Raw genomic sequence first — 16,194 nt, 5'->3', positions numbered from 1 at the left:
CCACGCTATTGTATGTTCGCGAGCCTGAACATAACCTTGGGGCTGTCCTGCGTGAAGTTGTGCATTTCGGTGCGCTATCTGGTCTCTGAGTTAATTGGACGAAGTCCCCGGTTTTTCCATTGACCCCAGTCACGCAGGAGTTCGAAGTGGAGTATCGGCTGCAGTGGACAACGGAGTCCATTAGGTATCTGGGTATACAATTGCATACACACTCTGATCAGGTGTTTAGAGAGAATTACGGTGTGGCTGTTAGCAAATTGGAGGATGACGTGGAAGCGTGGTGTAAGCTGCCCCTGTCCCTGCTGGGTCGCATCTCAGTTATGAAGATGGTAGTGCTACCGAGGATGTTATTTCTTTTTACCAACCTTCCCATAGTGTTGCCCTGTGCGTTCTTTCAGAGATTGAATCGACTGATGGTCAGACTTGCTTGGGCGGGCTAACTACCACGGGTGAAATGAAGCAGACTTACACTACCATATAGGATGGGAGGCCTGGGAGCTCTGGATTTAGAACTATATTACAGAGTAGGGCAGGGGGCGCTCCTGCATGCATGGGTACATGGTAGCCCGAATAGCCCACATCTGAGAATGGAAAAATTGTTTGCGGACCCGCTACCTTTACCTGTAACAATATTTCAGGTGGTGGACCGCAGAACGGGCATACTAGACTACATAGCATCTACCAACCACGCGTGGCATAGTCTATTGCAGCACCAGGGCGGGGCACTGTTATACACACCGTGTATGCCGGCGGAATGGGCTCACTGGTTGTCCCCCTGCAGAGATAGGGGAGTGATTGGGGCATTTCACGCGCTCAATATTGTCAAAGCAGGAGACCTATTTCAGGAGGAGAGGTCTAAGACATGGGAGCAAGTACGGGGCACTGAGGGTACTGAAACTCTGCTGCAACGCTTTCATTTCCATAGGGTGCGAAGAGCCCTTCTAGAGCAACTGGGAGAAGACCTTGCGGAACCCCAGGAGGTCCCCAAATTAACTTTTGTCTTAAAATCTGAAGATCCGGGGAAACTAGTAACTAAATTATACAGAATAGCCCTATCCCATAGAGAGACGCAGTACACAGCGGTGCGCCTGGCCTGGCAGAGAGACTTGGAAATGCCAATTGGTGACGATATGTGGCGGTATTGCTGCAAAAATAGTGGGCAAATTTCCCTCCATGGTAGACATAGGGTGTGGGCGGGTGGGGGGGATTGATGGTTGCTGGGGATTGTTCCTTGTCTGGATTTCTGAAACTTGATAAACCAATTAATAAAAAAATATATATATCAAAGACTCAACAGTGGCATTATAACCACCCTCATGTGTGCTCAGCATTAACTTTTCTTCGAAGAAAAGTTAAGGCTGAGCACACATGCGGGTGGTTATTATGCCACTGTTGAGTCTTTGATATTCATAGAAACTTTATGAACACTGAATTTGAAATTGTATGACCATCTGAAGAAGATATTGTATGCCATACCTTGAAGCCCTGAAGCAGTCTCTTGGGAGACGAAACGCGTTGGCTATGATCATTTATTTATGGAACATTAAAGAAAAAATCCTTTTATGAAAAATAAAGAGAAACTTCGCCAAGAAATATACATCCTGGATCTGGACGTTTCTTTATGCGCCAATTGTTTTTTAATTTTGATGTGACACGCTTATGTCATCTTTTATGGTGCTGAAACTTATTGTATTGAATGTTGCTGTAGGACTTGTTCCTATTTTTGGAGAGCATAGAGGGAAGAACTCCCTGATTTCGTGCACTATTTGACATTTAGACTCATTATTCATTTGTTGAGTGCGAATCCAAATAACCTCTACCCTCAGTTTTTTGCTTATCTTCCTCTACCAGGGTTTTTGCTTTTTGAGGTGAGATCAAAAGAAATGTTTGTTTAGTTGGGTTGAGTTTTAGATGATGGTTAGACATCCAGTTTTGAATCTTGAGGAGTGTGATTGAAAGGAGGGCATGGTCTTCAGGGGAAGAATTTTTCATGTAAGTATCATCAGTGTAGAGGTGGAAGAGAATCCAAGCGTTTCTGAGAATCACACATAGTGGTTCTAGGTACAGGTTGAAGAGGGTTGGTAGGAGGATCCAGCCTTGAGGGACCCCTTGATGTAAATTGAATGGTCTCGAGAACGAGTTGCCCATTTTCATAATATGGGAGTGGATGGTGTAACTCTCACCTGGAATTTCATCACGGGCGAGATGTAAGTCCTGATGCCAAGTCCCAACTTCCTTCACCCACCAAAATGCCCAACAATGTCAAAACAAAGAATGGTGCAATGGGGGAAGAGGGGAAAACAAGGGAAGAGAAAAATCCTGTGCAAGACGAACTTATGGAGGATGGGTAAGCTTCGGATAATTCCTACAGGTTGTCTACATCGAAAGAAAAGAATATATGTATAAGGTTTAAATGGGATAGACTGTAATTCTGTGATAATGTTGTTCATATATATATATATATATATATATAAAAATATATATATAAATGTAATATATATACATATATATATATATATGTATATATATCTTTGTGTATATATATATATATATATATATATATATATATATATATGTATATATATCTTTGTGTATATATATATATATATATATATATATATATTCACTAAAAAACCATAGGTTTTAGGCCTTATATAGTTAGGAATTAACATATAAAAAACCATTGAAATTCCTCCTATATAGTTAGCTGGACATTTTATTGACATAAAACCCAATGAAATTCCATATATAGCTAGTTGCAATAACTATATATCGCGCACCCGCAATCCACTGCTGATGATGTCACATATTACATCATTCATGACAAGGTCAGTGACATCACTGATGACATCACTGATGACATCATCCAGTGACTGTGTGTTTCTGTAAAGTTTAAATATGTTTTACATATTGAAGAATGAGTGGATGTATAAGTGTCTGGATGAAGGATTTAGTAGGTGCGTGACTGACTGAGCGAGTGAATGAATGTGTCTTACTGAATGCATGGGTTAATAACTAAACTGTCTGAAAGTGTGCATCAATATGTCTGTTGTTGTGCGAGCTGCTGCATGTGTTGATCAGAAGCTATATGAGTGGCTATATAGCTTATTGATTGGTTGCCCAAGTATTTGTATGGAAGACTGAGTGTGTGTGTAACTGGCTGGGAGGCGAGTGACTCTGTGCAGATCAATGTGTACTTGTATCAGTAATTGTATAAGAGAGTAAGTATGTGTTAGTATATGTTTGAAAAAGTAAGGTGTTCTGTGTTTAACTGTATAGATGAGGAAATCGAAGTGTGATTGATTCTTTACAGGACTGACTAGGTGTGTGAGTAACTCCATGGATGAGTGGCAGTGTGTGAGTGTCTGCATAGCTGTATGAGTGCATATGACAGTGTTGTAATAATGAGTGACTGTATGTACGAGTGATTGTATGGGTGAATGAGTGAATGTGTGCGTAGACGTAGGAATCAGTGAGTGCATATGTAGTAACTGGGGGGCTGATATTGCACTTGGAGGGCTTCCTACCTGTGGGCAGACGCTGGTTCTCTTGCTCCTGGGCTCCTGACGCTGTAGTCTCGCCGCCGCCGCTTTCCACCTCGCGGCTTGAGACTACATTTCCCAGGGTGCTTTGCGCCCACTTCCTACTTCCGGTTTCCGGCCACAGCCCGCCCGGAGGCGCTACTTTAACTGGACGCTCCCTCGGTGGAGCGGGGGCTGATATTGCACTTGGAGGGCTTCCTACCTGTGGGCAGACGCTGGTTCTCTTGCTCTTGGGCTCCTGACGCTGTAGTCTCGCAACCGCCGCTTTCCACCTCGCGGCTTGAGACTACATTTCCCAGGGTGCTTTGCGCCCACTTCCTACTTCCGGTTTCCGGCCACAGCCCGCCCGGAGGCGCTACTTTAACTGGACGCTCCCTCGGTGGAGCGGGGGCTGATATTGCACTTGGAGGGCTTCCTACCTGTGGGCAGACGCTGGTTCTCTTGCTCCTGGGCTCCTGACGCTGTAGTCTCGCCGCCGCCGCTTTCCACCTCGCGGCTTGAGACTACAGCTCCCAGGGTGCTTTGCGCCCACTTCCTACTTCCGGTTTCCGGCCACAGCGCGCCCGGAGGCGCTACTTTAACTGGACGCTCCCTCGGTGGAGCGGGGGCTGATATTGCACTTGGAGGGCTTCCTACCTGTGGGCAGACGCTGGTTCTCTTGCTCTTGGGCTCCTGACGCTGTAGTCTCGCCGCCGCCGCTTTCCACCTCGCGGCTTGAGACTACATTTCCCAGGGTGCTTTGCGCCCACTTCCTACTTCCGGTTTCCGGCCACAGCGCGCCCGGAGGCGCTACTTTAACTGGACGCTCCCTCGGTGGAGCGGGGGCTGATATTGCACTTGGAGGGCTTCCTACCTGTGGGCAGACGCTGGTTCTCTTGCTCCTGGGCTCCTGACGCTGTAGTCTCGCCGCCGCCGCTTTCCACCTCGCGGCTTGAGACTACAGCTCCCAGGGTGCTTTGCGCCCACTTCCTACTTCCGGTTTCCGGCCACAGCGCGCCCGGAGGCGCTACTTTAACTGGACGCTCCCTCGGTGGAGCGGGGGCTGATATTGCACTTGGAGGGCTTCCTACCTGTGGGCAGACGCTGGTTCTCTTGCTCTTGGGCTCCTGACGCTGTAGTCTCGCCGCCGCCGCTTTCCACCTCACGGCTTGAGACTACATTTCCCAGGGTGCTTTGCGCCCACTTCCTACTTCCGGTTTCCGGCCACAGCGCGCCCGGAGGCGCTACTTTAACTGGACGCTCCCTCGGTGGAGCGGGGGCTGATATTGCACTTGGAGGGCTTCATACCTGTGGGCAGACGCTGGTTCTCTTGCTCCTGGGCTCCTGACGCTGTAGTCTCGCCGCCGCCGCTTTCCACCTCGCGGCTTGAGACTACAGCTCCCAGGGTGCTTTGCGCCCACTTCCTACGTCCGGTTTCCGGCCACAGCGCGCCCGGAGGCGCTACTTTAACTGGACACTCCATCCGCGTCGCAGGACGCGCGCGGGACCGCGCCGGGCTAAGCCCGGGCAAAGGGCGGGCCCTCTGTGGCCCTCATAGGCACGAGGAGGCCGGGACGGGCCACCCCACTTGGCCTTCGACGAGGAGGTAATCCCACTTATTGTCCACTCCACTGACTATCACAACTGGCCTGATACTGTTACTCATACCCATAAGGGAGTTGTTACTTACTATATCCCCCTGGTTGAACCTAAGCCCCAAGACACAAGACGGTCATGGTATTGTCATGGTAGTACGATTGAACAAATAGTACAGCAGTTTGTCTTGTTATTCTTGCATTGTTCACCCTACACATTCCCCTATCAGTATGGATCCCCCTTCTGAAACGTCTAATACAGCGTCCAATCCTTCCTGGCTAGACGATCTAAATAGTATGTGCAATATCAGGTATACCTTAGTTACCTCACCCCATCTGGTAGCTAACGTCAGCTCGCTAGCCGACATTGGCAGCACACAGGGGCTTCTTCTGACACCCATAAAAGTAATAGCAAAAAGCACTACCCCCGTTATGGTTACATCTGGTAAAAGGAAACATGACGGGGTTGGAGAAAGTGGGTCCCCAAACAAAACATCTAAACTGCAAAGGGCATCATCAGATTTTAACCCGCCTGTTATCATGGAGGTGTTAACTCCTGATCTGGGCAAAAAAGTAGATGACCCTGCATCCTCTCCCCAATTGGTCTTACTGACCATGATTGAACAGTTGATCAAAACTATTATCCACCCTTTGATCGACAAAATCAACACCTTGGGGGACAGACTGACGGGGATTGAGGAAACTGTCAAACTTAACCAGGCAAACACAGTAACTTCTAAGTGTTTACCACAGGTTGGTCTTCCTGAGTTGCCCAAACAAACTACGCAAAACCCGGTTGCCCAATCACCTGAAACTGTCTCCACTACTGTGTATCCATCTGTCCCTGTCCCTAAAGCTCCATCTATACCTGCCTCAGAACGTATTGTTGAGCCTAGATTAAAAAGTACTAAGACTCTTCGTATCAATCTTCCCCCAGTGGCCGCTCCATTCGTGTCCATTCTATCGGGGGTTCCTCCCCTGAAACATGGTAAATCTGAGAGATCGACTGATTTGCTAAACAAAGTTAAGTTCTGGCTATCAAAGCACAGACCCCTACCCCACAATCTTGATGGCAGGATAGTCAGCGTGAGGAGAGTGGGATGGTTGGGTCCCCTTCGTAAAGATATTGGTGGGGATCTGGTTTTAATCAGATTCAGAAGTAGACTAGTTGTCCCATATCTCCAGTCTTGGCAGCCCCAGGAAGGTGACGGTCCTATAAAAACTTGGGACCTACATGACTTCTATCCAAGTGAATCATTTATCCCCTCCCGGGAACAAAATGTCGATCACAACATTAAGCAGGGTTATAGATTCTGCCCATCAAATGAGCACATTTTCCCATCTCTTAATTTTTATCCGCAATGTATTTTGAAGCATAGCAAGCTACCTCAATTCAACCCTTTCTCGCCATATAACAACTGTCAATACTAGGCGGGTGCTTACCGTGTAAACTTCTTAGTCACTAACAACAACTGGATCAGCATATTTTACTGGACCTAACGAAATTTTGTTGCTTTTAAAAATGTATGTTGTTTGTTAAATTATGACTGTGTTTTTTATATTTTGTACGCTTTTATGGTTGAAACAAAACCGAATAAAGCTTAATGAGTAAAAGTAGTAACTGGTATTGGTGTGTCATGATGTCATCAGTGATGTCATTTGAGATGTCATCAGTTATGTCATCAGTGATGTCATTTGAGATGTCATCAGTGATGTCATCAGTGATGTCACTGACCATGTCATGAATGATGTAATATGTGACATCATCAGCAGTGGATTGCGGGTGCGCGATATATAGTTATTGCAACTAACTATATATGGAATTTCATTGGGTTTTATGTCAATAAAATGTCCAGCTAACTATATAGGAGGAATTTCAATGGTTTTTTATATGTTAATTCCTAACTATATAAGGCCTAAAACCTATGGTTTTTTTTAGTGAATTTCATTGGTTTTTTAAAGGCTAATTCCTAACTATATATAGTGTATAACCTATGGTTTTTTCAGTGAATTTCATTGGTTTTTTAAATGCTAATATATAGATATGTAAGGGCAGAAACCTATGTTTTTTTCAGTGAATTTGCAAGGTTTTGAAAATGCTAATTCTGTTAGCGGATAACGTTTAAATATGTTACTATCCTTGTGGGACCACCTGAGCAGCCCTAGGGATCCGATTTTTGATGCATGAACGATGGTTGGATGCATGATGCATGAATGATTGTTGGGTGGATGCATGGATGGATGCATGCATGATAGATGGGTGAATGGATGCATGAATGATGGATGGATGCAGGATGGATGGATGGGTGGGTGGATGGATGTGGTGCATGAATGGTGGGTGGGAGGGTGGGTGGGTGTTGGATGGATGCATGATTGTTGGCTGGAACATGGATGGATGGCTGGTGAATGCATGATGGTTATTTAAGCACAGTAGTGGCTGAAAACCATAGCTGGCAAGGTTTCAGATTGCTGTGTGTGGCATTTTCATAAATTCACCGTAATTATGAGTGACATTTCAACAAATATGAGGGACACTTTGTCGCAACCAAAATCAAGCAATGAAAAACAGGAAAACATATAAATAGGAGCAGTTAAACCCATTTGAGCAACAAGACATACTAAGAAGATGTTAAAACTGCTGGAAAGCAAAGCACCAGAAACTGAAGCACCTAGTCCTGTTCTAAACTGTTCGTACTGTTATACAAAACGAGGACTCGTGTCTGTACCAGTCATTTATAGTGTGTGCTGTGCCACTGTAAACAAAAGAATCTTTCTGTAAATTTTAGTGGTCAGTTATTGTAGTGGGCTACATAATCTTTTTAAAAAAACTGCAGTTTGCTTGCCACTTGCTCACCTCAGGTACAGAGAATAACGAGCAGTACCTCAACGTTCGCTGGGGTATGGAATGTAGCCACACTGTGGTAGTAGCGCGGGTGTAGCCAGGGACTGAGCCGGCCAACGGCCCGTCCTCTCTCGGTGCGCAGGCAGCTGAAGAAAAGGACAGAAAGCCCGCCGGCAGGCTCTCGCCTCCCGCGCGGTCTCTGCCTGTCTCCTCCCTCAGTTTGAGGGAAAGTGCTGTGACCGCGCTCCACTGACAGCACCAGAGGGAGGCGGCCAGCGCTCCCTCCGCGGCAGGCACCGGACCTCCCTGGGCTGACATGACGTGCTGACCGAGCCGAGTCATGATGAAGGGTGGGGGCGGGCATTGCCGGCCGGCCGCGCTGGGATTGGCCAGCCGGCCCCAGCACTTCCGGGTCACCGCGGACAGCGCGGCGGCCCGATTTTAGGCAGGCAGGTGGGGACCAAAACGAGCTGAGCAGTCAGCTGGGCAGATGACGCTTCTCTTACAGGTGGCAGGGCTCCCTCCCATCACGGGAGCCCTGCAAAGTCAGCTGTTATTATTCACACAGCTCTGATGATGCACCTCACGTACGGGGCTGACGGAGTTATTATTCACACAGCTCTGATGATGCACCTCATGTACGGGGCTGACAGTTATTATTCACACAGCTCTGATGATGCACCTCACGCACGGGCTCACAGCTGTTATTATTCATACAGCTCTGATGATGCACCTCACGTACGGGGCTGACGCAGTTATTATTCACACAGCTCTGATGATGCACCTCATGTACGGGGCTGACGCAGTTATTATTCACACAGCTCTGATGATGCACCTCACGCACGGGCTCACAGCTGTTATTATTCACACAGCTCTGATGATGCACCTCACGCACGGTCTCACAGCTGTTATTATTCACCCAGCTCTGATGATGCAACTCACGTACGGGGCTGACGCAGTTATTATTCACACAGCTCTGATGGTGCACCACACGTACGGGGCTGACGCAGTTATTATTCACACAGCTCTGATGATGCACCTCACACACGGGCTCACAGCTGTTATTATTCACACAGCTCTGATGATGCACCTCACGTACGGTCCTGACGCAGTTATTATTCACACAGCTCTGATGATGCACCTCATGTACGGGGCTGACGCAGTTATTATTCACACAGCTCTGATGATGCACCTCACGCACGGGGCTGACTCAGTTTTTATTCACACAGCTCTGATGATGCACCTCACGCACCAGAGGATGATGGAGTGCTCATTGAGGGTACAATTGCACACACTTGAACTAGATATTGCCCCACTTGACAAACCGCCTGAAAGTAGTGGTGAAAGGGCAGCCTGGGTAACCCTTCAGCAGAAACACCCCCCCTCAAAAAAAAACCACAAAAAAAACCAAATCAAGATCCCTCAAACCGCTGTGAAAAGGGGAGCTAAATTTCTGGGTCAAACGGGGGCGGCTGGGAGATCTAGGGAAAGAGAACATCCTGGCAGGATGTTTGCCTCAGAGACAGGGGAGAAGGGACTCTTGAACAAGCACATGGGTTAAAAAAATGAGAAGACATGGTACTTACAGACACACATTAGAGACGTTCATGCAAAACTATTTTGCATTACATATTACATGGGACAGTTAAACCCCAGACACAACTTCAAGATACCAAACTTCAATAGCAAAGGCATAGATAGCGAACTAGAGGTGGCCTATGTAGTTGTAGCCTCATTACAATATAGGAGAGTAAGGCAACTAAAATACAAGTGTAGGAGAAAATATCTAGAACTGACAGTCTGAAGCTGCTGACCCTCAGTGTGTGCGTGTTTTGGGGTGCATGCATCCCCAGGCTATATCCATAGTCTAACAGATGCCATTCCCTCGCCTACAACAACCCCCATAACTCACACCTCAGCTGGTTCTGGGCCTCGCAGATCCCTGCTGTAATTGCCCTACAGAACCGGATTATCCCTTCGCCTCCACCCACTAACGTAGCTCATCGTTCTAGTTGCCCTTCACATGCTGGTGGCTGTATTCACCACAACATCTTATGCCACCCACTTTCCACAGTTACTCACCTGCTGCTGGTTGTAGTTGTTCTGCTGCTGCTGCAGAAAGGCGGCCGCAGCCTGGTGCTGTTGCTCCTGCAGCTGTGGACTAGCCGGGGAGCGCCGGTTCTGCGGCGGTGGAACACTCATCTGCGGTCCGGAGAAGAGTCCCCTGAAGCCAGCCAGGGCCTGCAGGGCGCTGTGCGGGAAGCTCTGGAAGAAGGCTCAGTCCGGCTGAGGAGGAGGGCGGTGGGTAGTAGGCGTCCTCCGACTCCTGCAGCAGTGGACCTCCGCCATTCCCGGGGTGCTGCATCGGTGATGGCGAGGAGGTCTGCACAGACCAGGGAGTTCCGAAGCCTGGCAGCGGAGGCGGCGAATAGCCTATGGAGGATCCTGCGGCAGGCGCCGGACTGTGCGGCTCCAGAGGGAGATTCCATGCCGGGGATGCGGGGAGGCGAGGGCATAGCATGGGATGGGGGTCGACCCCCTCCTCAGTGGACAGCAGCAGATCGGCGGGGCCGCCGCTCTAAGGGGAGGTGGCGGGCAGGTACTGAAGCTCTGTCCCGGATTTACCCAGCTCCGCGGGGCCGCGGCGGCCGATAGTCCCCTGTCTTGTAAGGTTTCTCGTGGCTCAGTAGCGGCTCGTCCCGCATGGGCGTCTCACCGTTCTGGTGGTGCTGCGCTGCAGCCGCCGCAGGCAGGAAGAGCGAGGAGATGCCGCCACCACCAGGAAAGAGGGCAGATCCCGAGGCGGATAGCGGATATGCTGATCTGCCGCCGCCGCCGCCAGGCAGGTCAGCCGTCGGCAGGAGGCCGAAGCTGTAGTCCCCCATGGAGAGAACGGGCCGCCGCAGTGCCGCCATCTTCCTTCTTCCCCCTCGCGGCGGGGGCGGGCATTTCCAGCCGGCCGCGCTGGGATTGGCCGGCCGGCCCCAGCACTTCCGCCGTAGTCCCCCATGGAGAGAACGGGCCGCCGCAGTGCCGCCATCTTCCTTATTCCCCCTCGCGGCGGGGGCGGGCATTTCCAGCCGGCCGCGCTGGGATTGGCCGGCCGGCCCCAGCACTTCCGGGTCGCCGCAGGCAGCGCGGCGGCCCCATTTCAGGCAGGCAGGCGGGGACAGTGCGCGCACGCGTGCGCGCTTATAGATATATAATTGCTTTTAAATGCAATTTTCTCAGCAAATACTGGACGGATTTACATCATTTAAAAAAAAGCGTAATCTGCGAACCAGTCTCTTCCATTTTGCCAAATTTCAAATAATTCTGTTCAGCCGTTCGGGCTGTAGCCGAGTCTAAAGGTCCTATGGAAATTAACATGGGGAAAACACGTTTTGGGACCCCCCTTTTTTCTCAGCCCCCACTTTACGAATCCCCCCCAAACTTTCAGGGAAGGAGCGGAGCGGAGCGAGCCATCTTCTTTGAGAAATTTGCAAAGATTCATCAACCAGGGCCAAAGTTATTCCCAATAGAATGTTGCGGATTTCCTATGGAAACCAATCCTAACTATATATACCTACTGGCTATCGCCAGTAGGTAATGTAATATATATATATATATATATATATATATATATATATATATATATATATATATATATATACAAAATTTATATCAGGGTTAACTACCATTTAATTTCCGCCCTCCCACTGAGGATTTAATGCTGGTAGAAGCAGCTATCTTTTCACTAGACAAGTACACATGGAAATGAGATCTCCAGAACTTTGTGGACAAGTCAATCAGATACGTAACATCACCCATTAAGTAAATAATGTACAACTTAGCATTACAGTCTGTTTGCAGATAATGTAAATTCTTTGTAGGTATTTTGTTTCCTTCTTTTCTTGCAGGTTTTCCTGGAGCGGCGAGACTAGTGCCTGTGGGATTATGGACACCCCGATACGGCGACAGCAAGGATCAAGAGCTGGCATTCAAGAACGTGGTGAGGAGCCTCCGGAAGTGAAGTCCAGTGACCTGGAAGCAGGTGAGTGAAAAGATAGGATGGATGACGCGCACAACAACTTGAATGCGTGGCGCTCTTCCGCCTGTGCCATCAACTTTTATTTATGGATTGCTCCGCCCCGTCTGCAAATGCAATCAGGAGTGGAGCAGTCGTGACAGTTGGTTAGGTAAGAGGAGAACCAATTGTGGACTGTGCCTCCATAGCCCATTCATTGTTCACAAGTGTGAAATAGGTCCAGATGGTTTGCCCAATGCAGTGGACAAGTCCAGGAGGACCAGGAGGCAGGAGTTACCAGATTCGAGGATTCTAAAAGAGTTGTCGACTATTTGTAGGATCGCAGTTTCTGTACTGTGGCTCGGGTGGAAACCTGATTGGAGAGAGTCTAGGAAGCTGTTTGATTGAATGTGTGAAGTGAGTTGGGAAGTAACACAACTTTTAATGACTTTGACTAAAAATGGAAGTGTGGAGCCTGGGTCGAGAGATTGTTTTTCAAGACAGGATAGACTTGATCCACTTTTAGCCGTTCTGGAAATAGTCCCTGTTGAAGAGAGGAGTTGACTGTGTTGATCCTTAGGGGGAGTAGGCGTGTGCAAGCTGATACACCCGGGAATGGCATCCTGAAGGTGGCTCAAGGGTTTCACTTTGGAGATTGTTCGCTGTAGGTTTCGTTCGGAAATGGGAGAGAAAAGATGACCACGAATAAAGGACCTTGCACTGTAGAATCTCCGTTTCTGGAGGTTCACTGGTGTGTAGCGAGATATGTATGTCTGACTTTTCTATCAAAGAAATCCACAAAGTTGTTTTAGCAGGCCACTGATGGCTCGAGACTGAAGTTGTGGAGAGGTTTCTAGTTTGTGCGAGAACCTCGAACATTTGCTTTGGTCTGCTCTATGCAGAATTCACGAGTGCTCTGAAGTGAGAGGATTTGGCTCTAAGGATTCAGCCCTTGCACTGTATTCGCACTATGTGAAGCTTATTCATACTCATGTGAGAGGGTGCTAATCTACATTCTTTCTCACAGTTTCTGATAAGCTTCTTTCTTCGTAAAAGTCTGTTTGAGTGTTCATTTGACACTCCCCGCATACGCAAAAGCAAAATTGGTGGTCACTCATTCTCCTACATCGCACCGAAGACATGGAACAACTTCCCTCAACACATTAGAGGCACCTCCTCACTTCTTAAGTTCCGCAAGAAGCTGAAGACCTAGCTCACCATACAAGCACCTTGGAACCACACACCTACAATAGCTTGGATAGCCTCTTAGGTTATTAGTGTACTATACAAATCAACATAACATACTATAACAATGAACAGTTATAGAAATGCACTAGGTGCAGGCTGCTTATTACTATAGTCTATATCGTGGAAGCACGTTATCAATCATAAACCTAAATCTTTTAGCAGATTTTTTGTAGTAGCCTATCTACCGTGTGTAATGTAAGTTTTTAATGTAATGACTATAAAGTCACAGTACTTTCTGACACAGAATGGGTTCTTTTACCACTAAAAACTATTCTCCACAACACCAACCAGGATATAATTTGGGTCTGTCTAGCTACTATGCATTGATGTTTCATAATGTGAAATTTCTCATTGACTAGTTGAAATTGAATTTATTTTTCATTTAAGTTGTGCATTATTTTATATGCAGTTACCAGGATGGTGAATAGAATATGTTATTCTTTTATATCCACGCCTTTGCGCCTGTGCCACTCTCGGAGACCCCACCCCTATTGCACAGGTAAAGTAACAAGCGGGACACGCCCTCAGTAAAAGCCGGAAACGGGGCTCGGTAGTTGATGCAGAATCGAAACCCGGGGCTTTCCACCTTAATTTTACAAAAGGCGACGCCACAGATACGTAAGCGCCAACTGTGACCTGAAGGCTAGAGACGAGACAAAATCTCTGTGCCAACCGTGCGACAAGGGGAACCTGCAGCCGACCGAAACTCCTCTTACTTTTCACCAGCAGAAGCTGTGTTTTCGCCGTCCCTAATTTGCGACCTCTGTACCTATTGCAACTTGAACTTCGAAATTTACAGATTGGAGCACGGAAACATATTTAACAGGTCTGTACTCAGCTCAGGTACGACACTTGCGTGAGCGCTCGGCTCCTGTGTTTGATCAGAGAAAGACTTCGAAATAGGTATTTTGAAAGCTTATCGGATGACTCCATATCATGCCGGACACTGTTTCTGTTCTATCGATTCCAATAACAATTAATACATTCTGGTTTACCTCAAATTCAATTAGTTGCAAACATGTACATTCCGGTAAACAAGTCCTAAAAACAGAAGGGAGGGACTAACCTAAGTATTCAGTATGCAAGGGGCATCACATCAGGGCGCGTGCCATCGCGGCGCGTGTGACATCACAGCGTGTGACATCACAGGAAGTGGCATCACAAGAAGTGATATCAGATCTTAAGCCCTTACATATGTTTATCAGGTCTATCATGAGTACATTTGAGCACATTTTGAGTATACTTGCAAATCCTCCTGATTTAGGCAGAAGATTCCCACTTTTTTAAGCTTCACATAAACCAATGTTGCCTTTTGTCAGCGTAAAGCTTCCAATACCCATAGTGCTTTAAAAGAAAAAATAGTGATATTTAAATTATTACAACGCCTCCTCAGGGGTAGGGGTAGTAAGCGTTACATAAATGCTATTTATGTTGTGCAAATACTGGGAAAGGCCAACACATATGCATGCACTGTAAGAATGTCAGATCTCCTAAATAGAGCCTGGACAAAGTGAAAAGCTGCCTCTCAAGTCTGTGTGAAGTGCTAACAAGGTGTGAGCCTTTGTTTACCATAGAGCCTGAAAGTGTGCGTGTGAGAGTTTGTGTCTGCATATTCAAGTAAAAATCCTAAGAGAAATCCGACAAACACCTCACCATCCCCGACCTACTGCATACTTACTACAGAATACACTTATTGGAGGGGTGTAACACCCCAAATAACACCCCTCCCTAAGTTACGCTTCTGCATATAGTAACCTTAGATTCTTGTCATGAAAGAAATAATCAGCAGTTGTAATTGTAATTGGAAAACTCTGGTGAACCTGGTTTAATCTACAGAGAAAACCCTTGGACTGGATTAACTACTCGTGCATGGAAGTATGCAGTTTGATGCCCCACTTGACTCTGTTTTGTCTGCACCAATAGAGGGACTGAAAAAAACCCAGGAGTTGGCCCTGGTTGCAGAATAATAAACACCTTAGTACGCAGTGCTTTAAATGGGGAAAGAAGAGTGCAGGTACTCATCAGATCGAGCTGGGGGCGTGTGAAGGAGGCGGGGCTAGAGGCGGGACTAAGCGTGGGTCTAATAAAAAACATTTGAAGGGTCACAACACTTTTTTTCTTTTGTGTGAAGTACTCCATTAGAGAGTGTGTTTTCAAGCCATCTCCCTTGTGTATGCCTTTCCTCTGCACTCAGTGTTGTTCTGTGTTGACTGACAGCTTCTCCCAGCCCCTCACTTTTACTGTGCTCACCCACCTGCTTTTTCACATCTCCTCACCTCTGCACTCCATGTTGCTTTTCCCCAACCCATGTTTCTTAAGCTCCCACACAGTTAAAAAACACTGGCAAACTCAACAGGTCACACAAGTGAGGCCTACTGACTTTGCCAATGCTTGTATTCATTGTTGCTTTTGCTGAGGGCATTAGGTCCCACTGCCGGAGACATAAGTAAAATCAACAGGTTCCACAGGACAGGTCAAGGGCTTGGCCAAGAGTCGCATCTCTAACAGCCTTGATGCATGCGTCACACAGAGAACGTCTGGCAGCCCAACACAACACTTGTTAGACAGCAAAACCTGGGGGAGGATTTACTTGTTTACAACCCTACCGGGTGTTTGTTTAGCAGGTAAAAGTACACAAATAGAGGATGAAATGCTGCCCCCTCCAGAGGGTACAGTGTGCTTCTCTTTACAAGCCCGTGCTCCACAGCGGATGTACTGTAATGTGGTAGAGGGGAGAGCCCCTCAAGAGCAGCTACATGCTCTGCCCTTAGGTGTGGTAGGATTCCCACCAGATGCCGGGGGCTTCCTTTGAGTCTTGTGAAATACCACTGGGCAAGTCCTATAGGGTGCATTCCATGGGAACGCTGCCATTTTCCCCTAAAAATCAGCTGTCTAGCCTTTAAGGTGATAACGCATATAGATACCGGCATGCACAAATGAGTGCATACTGTTTTTTCCTCCCCTCCTTGCACCCCACCTTTT

The 16,194-nt window shown here is 47.5% G+C and overlaps 1 protein-coding gene across 5 annotated transcripts in view; it reads left to right on the top strand.

Annotated features, from left to right (window-relative positions):
• The first annotated feature begins 13,739 nt into the window (after window positions 1-13,739).
• LOC147659476 (uncharacterized) overlaps window positions 13,740-16,194 on the top strand; it is a 203,716-nt gene continuing 201,261 nt past the window's right edge. For 4 of the 5 annotated variants that reach the window (XR_015307232.1, XM_086951727.1, XM_086951726.1 and 1 more), the window contains exon 1: window positions 13,760-14,038. The gene's annotated coding sequence lies outside the window, so the exon portion shown is untranslated. Of the gene's footprint in view, window positions 14,039-16,194 lie in introns of all 5 variants that reach the window. The other variant, XM_086951725.1, reaches the window with a different exon arrangement.

This window comes from Lissotriton vulgaris, unplaced genomic scaffold, assembly GCF_964263255.1.
Source record: "Lissotriton vulgaris unplaced genomic scaffold, aLisVul1.2 SCAFFOLD_1201, whole genome shotgun sequence".
In the NCBI taxonomy this organism is placed as follows: Eukaryota; Metazoa; Chordata; class Amphibia; order Caudata; family Salamandridae; genus Lissotriton; species Lissotriton vulgaris.
This window is presented reverse-complemented; position numbering and strand designations above follow the sequence as displayed.